The 15,365-nt window shown below is 48.2% G+C and overlaps 1 protein-coding gene across 2 annotated transcripts in view; it reads left to right on the top strand.

Moving 5' to 3' along the window:
- LOC142579757 (vesicular glutamate transporter 1-like) overlaps positions 1-15,365 on the top strand; it is a 231,426-nt gene that overhangs the window by 125,439 nt on the left and 90,622 nt on the right. The window lies entirely within an intron of this gene.

Genomic DNA, 15,365 nt, shown 5'->3' with positions numbered 1-15,365 from the left:
TTATACCAACAAAAACGTGAGCAGTTTGGTAAAGGTTAACGCTACGTAAAGGCAGCCCTATTGGGATAAAAAATCATTGGTCCGTGTCGAGTAGTACCATATGAATATATCAGGATTCCGCACAAAAACTCGTATGTTTCCATATACATGCGCCATATGATCCCCATACTCTGTATATGGATATACAGGCTGCTCATATGGCCAATGTGTCCATTTGACGGGAACATATGGGTTTTTACATCGGGTCTCCAAATGTTTATATGGGAATATTCCCTGTTCAGCATACGAGTTCGTTTTATGTTTTTTATTATTATTACTTGATAGGGAGGCATACGATTATGCACTCGTTGGCTCCGGGCCTCGACGATCGTTAAAACGGTAGGTCGAAAGAACCATGCTCCGTTTTGCAAAGACGGCAAGCTTAGGTGACAGACTGTTGACCAAAAGGCGTTGCGAATTTCGCCTTTCCTTCTTTTTTATCCTTTCGTCCCTGTATACTCTCTCTCCCCCAGGTAGGCTAGCAAATATATTAACATAGCTAAAGGAAGGGGGACGAAGACCGAAAAACAGGAAGAGTGGACATGCACCAGTCTTCACTATTCGTGTGAGAAACACACATCCAGTTAGGGTGGTTGTTATTGTCACTACCTAGTAGGAGACGGGGAAGTCGGTGAACAGGACGAATAGAAGCACTTTACGATAATAGCTAACGCGACGTCGTTGTCGTCTCTGTTTTTCTACCCACGCGTTACTTCAGCGTCGTTTTCATGGCCTGGCACATGCACGCGGTGACGAAATAGGATCTGGCATTTGCCCCTCCGTTGAAAAAAAAAAAAGTGCATCGTCCCGATGCACCAAGCTCCGAAGGCAGTGCAGAGAAGGTGCATAGTTCTCAGCAAGAAAAGTATGGCGCTATACGAAGCACGGGCACAACCTCGGGCAGACACCGCCGGCGTTTTGAGCTAAGGACTGTCGGAAACAACTTCCTAATTCACATCACCGATGCGGCGCATAACTGCGTACGGTCGAAAGTATCTCCGCAGGAGCTTCTCACATAGGCCCCGCCGCCGACCCACACCTGGTCGCCGATGTTGTACGTGACGGGTCTGTGCCGAGGATTGTGGTGTCTGGCGTCGTATTCCTGTTGTTTTTGGATTCGCAAACGCGCAAGCTGTCTGGCTCCCTCTGCGCGCTGCGTAAGCTCCTCGGCACCAGTCTCGTCATCACCGCGCTCGTGGGGCAGCAGCGCGTCCAACGTTGTTGTTACTTCCCGGCCGTAAACGAGGCTGAAAGGTGTCACGCGTGTTGTCTCCTGGCGAGCCGTGTTGTACGCAATGTAACATAACGCAGAATCTCCTCCCCGTTCTTGTGGTCGACGTCGATGTACCTACTCGTCGTGTCTGCCAGAGTCTTAGTCAACCATTCTGTCAGTCCATTGGTTTGGGGATAATAAGCTGTTGTCTTCCGGTGAGTAATACTCCTCAGTCGCAAAACGGGTACCCGGAAGCGTTTCCGTGAACGCAGTACGTCTGTATATTATGACCACTGCGGTAGCGCCGTGCCTAACGACGATGGCTTCGATGAAAACTTGTGCTGCTTCGGCTGCTGTTCCCCATTGGAGTGCACCTGAATCGGCCTGTCGAGTGACATAATCTATGACCATGATTATCCGTGTATTGCCGGCAATATAAAGTGGAAATGTACCTAAAAGGTCCACGCCAATTTGTGCGCACGGCGCTTCCGGTATCTGAACAGGAAGCAGCAGTCCAGCTGTCTTGACAGGTGGAGCTTTGCGGCGCTGGCAATCCATGGCATGTCTGAACATAACGTTTCACGACCGGTATAAGTCTCGACCAGTAGTACTTAAGCCTAATTCTTGCCAATGTGCGGGTGTAGCCCAAGTGAACAGCGGTCGGCTCGTTGTGACAGGCATGTAGGACTTCGTCCCTAAGGGATGCGAGAAACACGAGTAGGTGGCTGCTGCCACTAGGTGAAAAGCTATTTTATTGCGATAGCAATCAAATGGATACTCCAAGCGCATTTCTGCCGTCGGCTTCGGCGTCGCCGTGATGTTCCGTATAAAGCCCAAGGGCGATAACACCGTCGCCGCGCGCCCTACGCTGTATGTGCGAGTGAAAGCGTGCGAAGGCAGCCGATGGTCGCGGCTCACTCTCGCCCGCGCGAAAGGGACGAATGCGAAAGGGAAGCGCGCCGTCTTCTCTCGTGCGCGAGGCACTCCACGTTGCGAGGTGCCCGGAGAAGGGGAGGGAGGGGGCAGCGTTTTCTCCGGCTGCAACTGCGCATGTGTCGGCTGCGCTCGGTCGCTCGGCCGTATACCTTGAAAGCGATCTGCGTTGGGGGCAGAGTCTTCGTACGTCGGCGGCCCATAGGTTTGTGCGTTCTGTGTCCTCGGCGCTCGCTTTGCGTCGAAGCGGTAGACGGCAGGAATGTCATTTCGCTCGCTGTTGCTGCCGCGTTTCCTCACGCCAGCGTTTCAATAGCTAGTGTCCGCAGTCTTCGAGTGCAATGGGTCCATGTTTGCTGTGCGCGCTGACACCATGCTTGTTAATTTAGTTAGCAAGCGAATGTTTACCATTTGATACGGTGGATAAAATTACTATACTTACTTCGTATTGCTGTCTGCTAATTTGCTATCGCAGTCGATGCTCCGCCTTTTGGGCGAAACTGCGTTTCTTTCTATAGAACAAGTTGTGTCGCAAGCAAAACGAAGGCAGCCCTCTGGCAGATAACCTGGGCACGCTGCTTGTTCTTCCCTCCAAGTAATCAATAAGAGGAACCAGTTCTGCGTCCTCGAGTTGCTGGCGTGAAACGGCGACATTATCTACCGTGCCTAGAAAAGCCGCGTCATCATCGTCGTGCACTGCATTCTCAACAGGAGACCGAGAAAGGCAGTCGCCGTCGGCGTGCCGCTTCCCGATTTCTGAAGTTCCGCCATTCCAGTAACCAATCCACCGAATTACCGAAGTAAGCTATTTAGAAAACCACATTAGTTATTTGAGTAATATGTCAACCTTCCTTTGGCTTTGTTTTTTTCTTGACGTGACTTACACATAAGGTTTAACCACTTGGACAAAGGAGATAGAGAAAGAGAGAGAGAAGCGAAAAAGAAGATAAGGCAGGGAGGTTAACTAAGGCTTTGTCAGGTTGGCTACCCTACATTTTGGGAAAGCGGGTACATAAGTGTGAAACAGGAAAGGTAAGAAAAATAATAAAGAAGGCGGTCAGTGTGAACACACTCGCCGATGAATATCCGCTGCCTTTACAAGCGTTCGTACAGTACAGTCGCCTTCAAGACGCGCAAACGAGCCGTTACTGTAGCGCTTACGCCATGGACACGCCCACCGTGTAGAGGCGTGCCTCAAGAGTCTTACGAGACAAATAAAGCGCGGCTCCACCGCCGGCATTAGAACCGCCTTGGCTGTTGTTCATGAATACTTTGTTTAGCGCAAAACAACAGACGTAAGAAAGACGACAGGACAAGGCGCTACTCTCTGTTGTTTTGCGCTAAACAAAGTATTCATGGATTCGCACCAACTAGCCCGCCAACGCATTGTGCATTATCTGTTGTTGCTTGATAAATGTTGATATCCTGGGAAAATAGGCCATCAGTAAGCTAGCTATCGCAATCGCCGAAAGTAGACACCAGCGACTAAGAAATGCAAAAGACAATAAACTAAGCAAAAGAGAGTAAAAATAGCGTAGAAATAAAAGAACACTAGATTCAGGTACAGCCTGCTGTACTATTTGCATTATCCGATTGTGATGCAACGACAACACAGGAGCATCCAGTAGGCGCACGCGTTGGCAGAGTCACTCATTATTTGTGAAGTCACTACGCACGAAAAAGATACTATAAAAAAGAAAGTTGTCACAGAAAAACAATCAAGCACATCGCTATAAATGACGTGCTACATATACTACATGCGAAACATCGACAGTGCATTCCACTACCCAAAAAAAAAACAATAAACACAGAAAAGATTGGTGCACGTTCACATGAGCGTGCACGAAGTCAGACTATCAACACATTCACGATCGTTCGTGATTCTACAAGAGTGCGAAGATCCCTATCTACTACAACGTAGTGTCTTCATTTCTACAGAGTCGGGTGTTGAGCTGGCTTTTTGTCCATAACGCGCAGCAACCGAAAGGCGCAAATACTTAGCAACAGATCCCAAACGCTATCGTTCCCCTGTGGCATATCACCGTGGTTAAATGCCTTGTCAACAACGTAAGCAATGTAGGGCGTGACGCACTATGACTTTAATTAAAGCAACTCTTATAGTACATATATTACACCCGATCACTACTGTTGCTGCAAGTTAGATATCACGTTTGCTGCCGCCTGATATAAGAGCACGCTAAAGTAGACAGGCCGATCGAAAAGGAGAGCTGCAATCTCCCTAAACGACGTAGATGCACGCATCTAGGGACGGCGCCCTTATTCGGCTTTAGATTGTACATGCGCGCAGTTGAGAGGGGAAAAAAAAGGAGATGAAGTACGGCGCAGAAGAGGCGCACATATACGCCCTAAATACGGCGTGGAACGAGAGTACTGCGTGGTGTTTATCATGTACCAACCACGCGCGAAGCAATAAAAGAAAAAAAGGCAAATAGAACGGAAAAAATACTGTGCCTCTCAAGATCTCACACGCCACAGGAACTCGCAATGAGCAGGGAGGCCACAGCAAAAAAAAAGTAAGGAACAAAAAGGAATGAAGGGAAATGACAGAATATTGGAGCGTGCCGCCCGTAAACTCGATTTAAAGCCCCCCTGCTCCTCTTCCTCCATCCCACCGCCCGCCAGCGTTCTAAGCAGGCGCATCCGACGTCGGACGGCGATACGCGGTCTTTTCCTCGCTCGGCAACGGCCGGCGGTCGCGGAGATCAAGGGAAGGATGGAAGGGGAATGAGAGAGAGAGAGAGCTTGCGGATGTAGGGAAAATTCGGGACGGAAGGGAGAGAAGGGGCGCAGCCGGGGATCGGCTTCATCATCATTCCCCGCCGCCGGACCGAGAAAGGCCGTCGTCGGGACCACAGCCACAGGACGACGTCGCGCCGAAGCACTGTGCCCGGGCCGCGTGCGTTCGTGCGAGGAAGGCTGGAAGGGGGGAGGGGGGGAGGGGGGGAGGACGCGGGAGACGTCCCGCCCGTGCGCGCTCTCTCAATAACCCGCGACATAATCTCCCGGCGGCATCGATTTATCGACACACATTCGAGCTCGCAAAATGGGGACACACATCAAAGCGATGACATCAGGGATCGAGGGGAAAAAGGGAACAGCGTGGAAGCGAAAGGAGGGGGGGGGAACGTTGGAGAAGACGAGGGTGCGCTTCGCCTCACCCCACTACTTTTTCGCGGCCTCGCCCGCGCACCCCCCGTGGTGCCTCCTCCCGACCAGTCCCTTTTACTCCCTTTGCGTCTGACCTCCCTTTTTTGGACGCGGCCCAACGTCGCTGTCTGCGCTCTCGGCTCCGTCCCGTTGTTGGGAAGGCGCCGTGAAGACGCCCGGCAAGCTGTCTCCAGAGCATTTTTCTTTCCTTTTATCCGGCGACTTTGGTGCGTGTACTGGTAATTGTAATTGCGGCGCTCGAAGACGTATACATCTGTCATGCCGCATCATATCAAGGCGGGTCGCAGTGCTAAACCAGATGGCGTACGCGCACGCGGCGTGAGGCGCTCAGGAGGCCAGAGTAGGGAGTAATGAAGAAGTTCTCCAAGGGAACCTAAGAATAACGTCGCCATCAATAACAGAAAAAGGAGAAAAAAGAAAAGAGCTCGCCATGCAGTAGGCTACATAAACGTACAGGGCGGCAGAAGAAAGGAAAAGTGGGTAGAGATCGGGGAGGAGTTAAATGGAGAACAAATAAGGGTGTATGCGGTTACAGAAACGCTACTCAGAGACTCGGAAGAGCCGCCAGTGATTGAGAATTATGTTTAAGACGGGTGCAACAGAACTAAATCGGAAAGAAAGGGAGGGGGACTCGGAATGCTCATCCCTCAGGGAGCCAAACGGAAAAGAGTAAATTCAAAATGTTAAGAGCATCTTTGGTTATCATGCACAATGAGCGGAAAGAAAACTTGGCTGGGCGTAACGTATTTGTGCATTGGAAATTATTGGAATGAGAAGAATCAATAGTTAGTGGAATGCCTGAGTGCTGATATTATGGGTTTCACGAATGACGACTAAGTTATTCTATTAGGTGACATGAATGCCCACATACAGGATCAATATGTCTATACCGACAACAACGGGAAGTCGAGCTAGATCTTTGTGAGCAACATAACCTCATTATCGTGAATACAGAGCCTAAGTGTGATGGGCAGACCACGTGGGAAGTGGAAAACCGGCAATCGGTCATTGATCACTGTCTGATGACAGAAAGAATTTATGAAAAGTTGAGAGAAATGGTCATGGACGAGGAAGGGTATAGCAGCATAAGGAGTGACCCTAAATGCATCACTTTGAAAACGGGATATGTAGTTGGGAAAGAAAGAAAGGCGCGAAGAGTGGCCAGTCCAAATGTGTTCGCTGAACAAATAAGAAACATAGTCACAAGAGTGGAGGGAGAAGTTGGAACACGGCCAAGCAAAGAGCGGGAATGCAGTATGTTTCTAAGTACAATAACGACAGAAATACGGAAAGAGAAACAACATGCTCGTTCGAAAAAAGAAAAAAAAAACGAAAAGCTGGTGGAACATGGAGATACGATAAGCGATCGCACAACGACAGAATGCCTGCCGAGAGCAAAGGCAGGCAAAGAAAAAGCGCAATCGCCGCAGGATGAAGTAGCCAGAAAATGGGAAATATACCAGGAGAAAAATATTGTGGTTCAAATACTGCTGCAAGCAAAGAAAAAAGGTGAAAGTGAACGTTGGTTGTTAGAAATACGTGAGAGAAAGAAGGCCGCACCTAGAATATTTTGGAATCACATAAAATTATTAGGCAGGAAGTCAACAACAATACAACAACATATCCTAGACGAAGATGGAAACAAACTGGAAGGACAAGCGGCATTAAAATACATCCGAAAAATAACAGCCGAATCTTTCTAAGGCAATGACGAGGTTGTATTTGAAGAAAAACAAAGAGCATGAAAGAGACCCAGGTGGGAAAGCCGCTGGTGCTGAGAAATTTCATGTGGAAGAAAGCCCAAGAGAAAATTTCTAAGCGCACAGCCACATGCAGGGCTAGACGAGGTTCCCGTTAGGCTGTTTAATGAACCAGGACGAAAAAGTAAGGAAGCTCTGGTGAACGCAGTGGAAAAACCTTTAAAAGATAGACGAATACCAGACAGTTGGCGACAAAGTAGAATGAATTTAATTTATAAAGGTAAGGGGGAGAAATATAGAATTCTCTCGTATAGACCGCCGACCATTACATCGGTAATATACAGGTTAGCAATGGAGGAAATTAGATTAAAGCTTCAGTCATGGGCAGAGAATAATGGCATTTTGGGATAACTTCAGAATAGCTTCAGTATAGGTAGACGTTTGGATGACAACTTATTTGTTCTTACTCAGTGTATTGAAATAACAAGAGTAGAAAGCAGACCGTTATATGTGGCCTTTTTAGACATTACAGGAGCGTATGACAATGTAGACCGCAACATTTTGTGGGATATACTGGAAGGGACCTAGAAAATACCGTTCGCATTGAATGGGAACGGATGAGGAGCGAGCTCAAAGTTTATATCAACAAGGGGCTGAGGCAGGGGTGCCCTTTATCCCCACTGCTTTTTATGATGTACATTGTGAGGAGGGAGAGGGCGCTGGAAGGAAGTAATGTCATGTTTAATCTCTCATACTAACAGGCGGGTACAGTAGTAGAGCAGCTGCTTCCAGGTTTATATTTTATGCGGGCGACATTGTGTTGCTAGCTAACAAGCAAAGTGATTTGCAACGTCTGGCTAATATCTGTGGACAGGAAGGCAACAATTTAGGTTTGAAATTTAGTGTTAGAAAATCAGGTGTTATGGCATTCAATGAAAACAGTGAACAGACAGTGGAGATACAGGGCCAAGAAATACCTCGGGTAACAGAATATAAATACCTTGGTATATGGATAAATGAAGGCAATAGATATATGGAAACACAGGAAAGAATAACAGTTAAGGGGAAGAGAAATGGCAGCCATAATGAAGCACAGACCGCCATGGCGATACAATAAGTACGAGGTCCTCCGAGGTATGTGGAAAGGTGTAATGGTTCCAGGACTTACTTCTGGAAATGCGGTTGTTTGCTATAAATCAGGGGTACAATCAGGACTGGACGGGAACCAAAGGTCAGTGGGTCGCCTCGCATTGGGCGTTCACAGGAAGGCTACAAATGAAGCTGTGCGGGGTGATATGGGCTGGACTAGTTTTGAAGTGAGGGAAGCTAGCAGTAAAATTGAGTATGAAGTACGCCTGAGGAATATGGAAGAAAGTAAATGGGCTAGGAGAGTGTTCAGGTATCTGTACAGGAAAAACATTGATTCACAGTCGAGGAAAAGAACTAGGAAGCTCACCAGCAAGTATGCAGCCTGTAGGGTGGGCAACACAAAGCAGAAAGTCAGAGAGGCTGAAATAATCTCATGGGTGGTGGCAATGAAAAGAAAACTGCCATGAGTAACTACTTAAGAGGGAAAAAACGAAATCAGGAAAGGAACAATTTATGATAACTCAAAGGGAAGCTAATTTCTTTTCGAAGCGAGATCGGGATGCCTTAGAACACGCACCTATAAAGCGAGATATAAGAAGGAACAAGAAGCATGTGCTTGCTGCGGCAAAGCTAGGGAAACTATGGAGCATGTTTTATTAGAATGTGAAGACGTCTGCCCAGCGGTCGAGTTAGGCACCACTGGCCTCCTTGAAGCCCTTGGGTTCAGCGAGAGCAGTGGAAAAGTGAACATGTCCGCAATAGAGATTAGTAAGAGACGATTAGAAGATTGATGGAACAAAAGAGGGGAAACGACAAAAAACGGAGACGTACAAAGGGACAGTTCGCTATAGGGGATCAAAAAATTTGGTTGTGGGAGTTACTAATGTTTTGTTTTCTTTTTTTATTGTTTAACCTAGGTAGGGCATTAGGCAGTATAATAGCAAGAGCTTGGTGGCGCAACCCACCGCCCCGTCCCAAAGTGGACGCTTATAACATACATCCATCTTCCATCCATCCTGAAAGTGTAAACAGACAAGCAGAAGTCGTCAGAAAAGATAATGAGAGGAGCAGAGATAGTGAATTGGATGCAGAGAATGGAAACAAAAAAAAGAAACATCAGGAGCTTTACAAGAATGGGAAGAAAGATATTAGAAGGGCAAATCCGTACGATAATACAAGGGACAGTGTCTTGCTATTTGAGGCTCGAGCTAGTTTGCCTAAGGACAAAAAAAAACATGCCGGAGAGAATACTCACGGCAAGACGAGGCATGTGAATGCTGCATCAAAAATCCCGAGGCCGCTCAGCGCATCAAAATGGGACGCGAAGGGATTCATCCAGCGAGACCCGTAGGTAACGTATACTTTCCAGAAGCGCTTGAATTTATAGTTGACGCAGCCATTAACCGGTCAGCAAACTAGATAAGCAAGAGACGTTTAGTGTGATGGTTGAAAAAAAAAACAAATAGATTGATACGACTGGATCTGTTGCAGGCGTAGGTAAGGTAGATAGGGAAGTTTTGAGGAAGATAGAAAAGATTAAGGAGATGTATAGGAAAATGCTAGAATGAAAAGCATGTATGGCATACCTGAGTAACTCAAGCAGGCTAGGTGGCTGTCTGTAACCACTCCGTTTCAAAGGGGATGCCAATAAATCATCATCATCATTATCATGTTTTGAAATCAGAGAAACGCAGAGTAATATCAGCTTTGAATAAAGCCTCAAGAACATGGATCAGCGCACAGATATCTGTGCCTCAAAAGCGCGGACACGGAACGGAAAAGGAGGTCCAGAATGGGGGCAACCAACTACAGGGTCATTGAAAGTGTAAATCTTACAACCCGGAGTCATCAATGAGAAAGTTAGAGACACAGATACGGTAAATTGGATGCAAGGAATGAAAACAAGGGGGTGCATGTAGATTTACAAATGCGGCAATAACGAAATAAGGATGGTAAAGCTGTACAATAATGCAAATGGCAGCGCCTCGCTATTCGAGGTCGTAGCTGTCTGCCTGAGGACACAAAATATCAAAAAATATACCGGAGCAAGTAAGCGCAGCATGGTTAGACATGGGTCTGATGCATCAAAAGACCGGAGACCACTCAGTACAACGTAATGGAATGCCAAGATATTCGCTCAGCAACATCCGTAGGAAAGGTACAACTTCCAGAAGCGTTGAGATTAAAAGCGGATGGAAGCATTTACTGGCTAGCAGTCGAGATAAGCCAAAGACGCTTAGAGTATTGGTGAAACAATAACAACAACAAAAAAAAAACAGCGAAGACATCGGTGAAGCCGGTGTCATTACAGGTTTTAATATACATATAGGTGCTTTAATGAAGAGAAAAAACATCAAGAAAAAGATAGTCAAAATAACTTTACATAAGACTTGGTTAGCTCAAGCAGGCTAGCTGACTATTTGTCACCGCCTCGTTTTGAAGGGGATGCCAAAAAAGAACATTCAAGATCCTCATAATCATTATCATCATCAACTCACATCGGAACATTCTCGCAATCTCCCGTCGCAGCCGCGTAACTACGCCACCGACTTTCACCATCGCTTGTGTCACGCGGAGAAGCCGAATGTGAAAAGATCCAGATAATTGTCCGGGGAATGCGAATGTACGATTCTTTAAAAAAATCCGTACCTATTTTTTTTAACACGCACGACTAAATAGTTAAGCATGTCACTGCTTAACCCTTCAGCGAGTCATGGAGCAAACAGCAACAGTGACGGCCATAACGAAAACCACAACGCAGTGCAGAACGCGCCTCCTTCGCGCAACCAGCAAGTGGAGAGTGCATTCGCACTCGGGCAGTGTAGTTCTAGGGTCATTCCTCCCACGAGGTTTCTGATTGAGAGAGTCGGTTGTCGTTCGCGCTCATGTTGTGGCCATCCTGAGTTTCAGCGCAATCCGTGTCAGCAGCTCTCTCGTAAGTGGTGATACAGGGGCTCAAACTAGCGCAATAAGGAGAAGTGACTTACGTGGCAGAGCACGGCACAATGCGCTGGTTGTCAAAGACACACATAATTAATTTTGACACCGGCACGCCGGCATATTTTTTTTTTTTTGCCTCAGTCTCGTTTCTTTTGTTGTCGATGTTTTTTTTTTCCTTTCGAAGGTAGTTGCCCCTGTGTTTCATTCTTTATTATTCCATTTCTTCGCCCCCCTTTCACTGCAGCCACCTTTGCTACTTATTCTTCCCGCCCCCACTTCTGATGTCGTTACAAATGTAGCTCCTTTCTGTTCCCTGCATAATCGTTACTATCACCACCGGCACGCTGACAACCGACATCGCTCACAATGGCGCACCAACGGGAGTATGACGGTACTCCTCGGCGCTCCACACACGTCTGCACTCGGTCGGCTCGCGGCTGCAACGTCACCAGCGAGACAGCGCGGATCCCCGACCCCGTCGCTCGCCCGCACGTGCTCCCCAGCCTCGGTCGCTGGGGCCCTCTTTTCCGCGTCTGCAGGGGCCGCTTGCTCCTACTTCCGCTTCTCAAAGCGCTCCATTTCCGGTTTGGCGCGGAAGCTTCCCTTCCTTCCCGCGAGCTTCCAAACTCCCGTATCCGCGTGCTCCCCCCTCACCTCACTGGCGAGCAGTCGGACCACAACCTCGCACGCGCCTCTATATATGAGGACCACTAGAGGAGCCGGGTGGAGGTGTCGACGTGCTCAATTGACGCGACGGACAGAGGGAATCGGATATTGCTGAGTGCGCCACCGCCAATCTTCCTCGGCGTTGTTGCCTTAGCGCGCGCCCCTCTTGTCTTTCCTTCCGGTGAACCTTACTATATATCCCGCACCGATGGGTGCCAGCACAGCCCCGGGTCGGGGAAATGCTGGCGACATGCCTGGCGTTATCTAAGGACTCGAGATAGTATCGTTGCCTGGCAAACGGCGCAGTGTCCTCGGCGTGGGCATTTTTTTTTTGTTGTTATTGTTGTTGCAGCATTTCATTTGTGCTGTACAGGCACAGCTTACACGCGCGCATATACACACATGCGCGCACGCATCGAAAAAGAGCCGCATTCCCATTCATTTCAATCAAGGTCCAAAATGCGTCCTCGGTGCGTGGACCCGCGCTGTCAGGCATTCCGCAAAAGTTTCGCAAATTCAGAAGCCGCATAGGAGACAGAAACAGCGTTAAGCACTCTTGCAACCGCGCCGAATGGAGCGGAGAAGTATTTGATTCTAGAAGGCGTGACAGTGCCTACTCAGGAATGAGACCCATTAAACAGAAAGAGTTCTGTCGAGCCCCGCGGGTAAGGGAAACGACTTGGCGGCGTTATTCTACAGGTTAACAAAGATAAGGTTCTGCAAAGCGCCGGTTAACCCGTAAACAGCGTAATGAACAAAATGAACTTAAAGACAGCTTTTCGCTGTCACGTAAGACGTGAATATACTGTTACCGTTCTTTCTTGTTTGTTTGTTGTTGTTGTTGTTGTTTTTTTGTGAACCTGAATCAGCGCAATGCACGAGACGCAGTGAAGGAGCAGAAGATATTTTGGCACGACCAGATTCCCCCGTTTTCGGCACAACTTTTCTTTTTCTTTCTTTTTCTTTTTTTTTAACTATATCGTTGCTGTTCACCTCCCGTGAGCGGAAGGTCGGCCGTCCTGTTTAGAACAACATAATGTTGTGGAAAAGCCGGCTACCAGTATTCTTCACACCCGGTATGGGGTCTGATGACTGCAGCCACAAGCTTGGCTGCAGTCTAGCAGGGCGCGGGGGGGTAAGACTCTCGCCGGGAAGCGTCATGAAATCATGAGAATTGTGCGCCATGAGAGAAGCGCCATCGCCGTTTCATTGAAGGAATGTCTACCATCAAAGTATAAAAAAAAAATATATTTTTGCTGTCGTGTCACAGTTACAGCTAATGACAATTTGTGGGTATTTAGAATAACAAACGACAAATGAACATTTTTATCGAAAATCTAATAAATGTGTTTCTAATTCCAAAGTCTAAAGAAGCAATAAAGATTCGACGAAACGTCGTTCGACGAAACAGCGTTCGAAACTACTACACGTCAGGTTAGACAATGGCGAATTTCTGACTTTGTACGCAACCTTGCCTTGCTACTTTCCCCGTTGTAAACAACACCATCATTAATTAAGTACGCTCATGTTCGAAAAGTAACAGTAGCTTTTATATCCTAATAAACAAATCACGCATATTCTTCTAAAATAAAAGCCAGAAAACATGCGGATTAAAAAAAAAGCGTAACGTGAAGTGGTTTCATTTTCTCACTGTAATCTCGTTCCCTCGGTTCTTCAGACCAAGGTAAACTGAGAAATGAACGTGTTCGTGGACCCTAAGTAATATACCGTAGCGTGAAAAATGCCTCGTTCGCACGGCTCTTTGTTACTTTCTTTCTTTTACGTTCAACTTCTAATTAACTTCATCGCGGTGTATACGAAGCGCAAACCTCTAATATACGCTGCTTCAATCTTCATTCCACCCGTGCAAACTAACATTTTTAGAAAAGAAAGAAGTAAGCGCCCGTTTCGAGCAAGTCGTAGCTGCAGCGATCGAAGGCTCACGCGGGCGCAATTCAGAGCGCGGGACAACGTCACTGAAGCCCGCGAAAGCTAAGCCCCGAAGAAAAGAACGGGGGGGGGGGGGGGTGGAGTCATTCATCTCGATGACGTCCGAGCAGAAAGCACCGCGACCGCAGCATGCAAGGCCGTCGCGCAGGTTCTTCACAACGAACGAGACGCGGGAGGCTTAACGGCTTCACGCCGCCGCCCCATCCCCACCGTCCCGAAACTCTCCTGCGCTGATCCCTGCCCGCTCCCGCGATCCCGCTTCTCTGCCTTGCATACCGCTCGCCGCCCACCACGCAAAAAAACATACACCTTAACTCACGCGTCTCGCCGTGTACTGAATAGCGTCAAATAAAGTGCGCCGTAAAAGCGACGCGCTTCCATTCGTACAGGTCCCCTATGCCCCCCCGTTTAGGTGCACATCCTTGTTTCCAGTCCCCGTTCCCCATCTCCACCCTTTTATACAAAGATTACGTGAGCTAGACCGACGCTCTCAGACACGCTGCACCGAAATCCGAACGAAGCGACAGCCCCACTTCACTCTGCTTTTTTCTATATCTTTTTTTGTTCTCGTCTCTTTCAAGTTGCTTTTTTTTTTCTTTCATATTGGGCGCGCAATCCCCACGTCATGTCCACGTAACGTTGTTTCTGCCGGGCGAAGACTCGAGGTCAGCATTTTGCGGTCGTCGCTGACGTCGTTCGACGAGAGCAGGCTTCATCCAGGAGGGGGGGGGGGGGGGGGCATGAGAGACCTGCTTCGCGGGAGGTGGAAGGGGGATAAAGCAGAGTGCTTTTGAGGAAAGGATTAAAGGGGGATTAGGGAACACCTCCCCGACCTCCCTTCATATTTCCAGGACCGTCCCACGAGATTAGGAGGAGGTGGAAGGCAAACGCTTACCGGTCCTCGCCCTTACGATCTCCACGACCGCTCCGGGCACAGACCGAACCCTCACCATCGGCTTTGAAGCTATCCTTCTCTCACCCAGCCGGCGGTAGAAACTTCCGTTGCAAAGAGTACGCAAAAGAATAAAGAAGGGAGAGGGAGGGTTTGGTAACAGCCGTATGTACTGCGTACAAGGCCACCGTGAATACGGTTTTCCCTCGCCCGCGGTTCGATCGAAGAAAGGGACGAGCCCGCCGATCTTACGCAATAACACGGTCACGCTCGCGCCGCTGCCGGAGAGAGCTGCCCATAAAATCCTCAAGTCACGTTGATTCCCTTAACTGTCGGTCGTATCTCTTCCAGGCCTTCTTTTTTGTTTTCTCGTTCTTTCGTTTATTTATTTTTTTTTTTTTGCAGACCGACAGGATAGCTGTTGGCGTTCGCGTGTAGGACCCCATCACCGACTGTGCCTGAGGCTACGTTTCCTTCGTCGAGATGCGAAAGAAGTCGTCGTAATTTATGAATGACGTACTCTCGGCGCGGAATAGAAGAACGCGTCGACACCGCCATTAGAAGCGCGCACAGAATCCACCACTCCGTGGCGCCACATCAAACGAGGCGCACTCGACAGGACCAGTTTACGCGCCTGAGTGGCCATAACCGATAGCGTTAAAAAAAAAAAAACAAGGGGGAGGGGGCGGAAATGACGTCGTAAAATGATACTGCTTCTGCGTAAAGGCGGGTGTGAAGATATAAGGAGCGAATA

This window comes from Dermacentor variabilis, chromosome 4 (genome assembly GCF_050947875.1).
Source record: "Dermacentor variabilis isolate Ectoservices chromosome 4, ASM5094787v1, whole genome shotgun sequence".
Classification (NCBI taxonomy): domain Eukaryota; kingdom Metazoa; phylum Arthropoda; class Arachnida; order Ixodida; family Ixodidae; genus Dermacentor; species Dermacentor variabilis.
The sequence above is the reverse complement of the archived record's forward strand: the minus strand, read 5'-3'. Positions and strand labels throughout refer to the sequence as shown.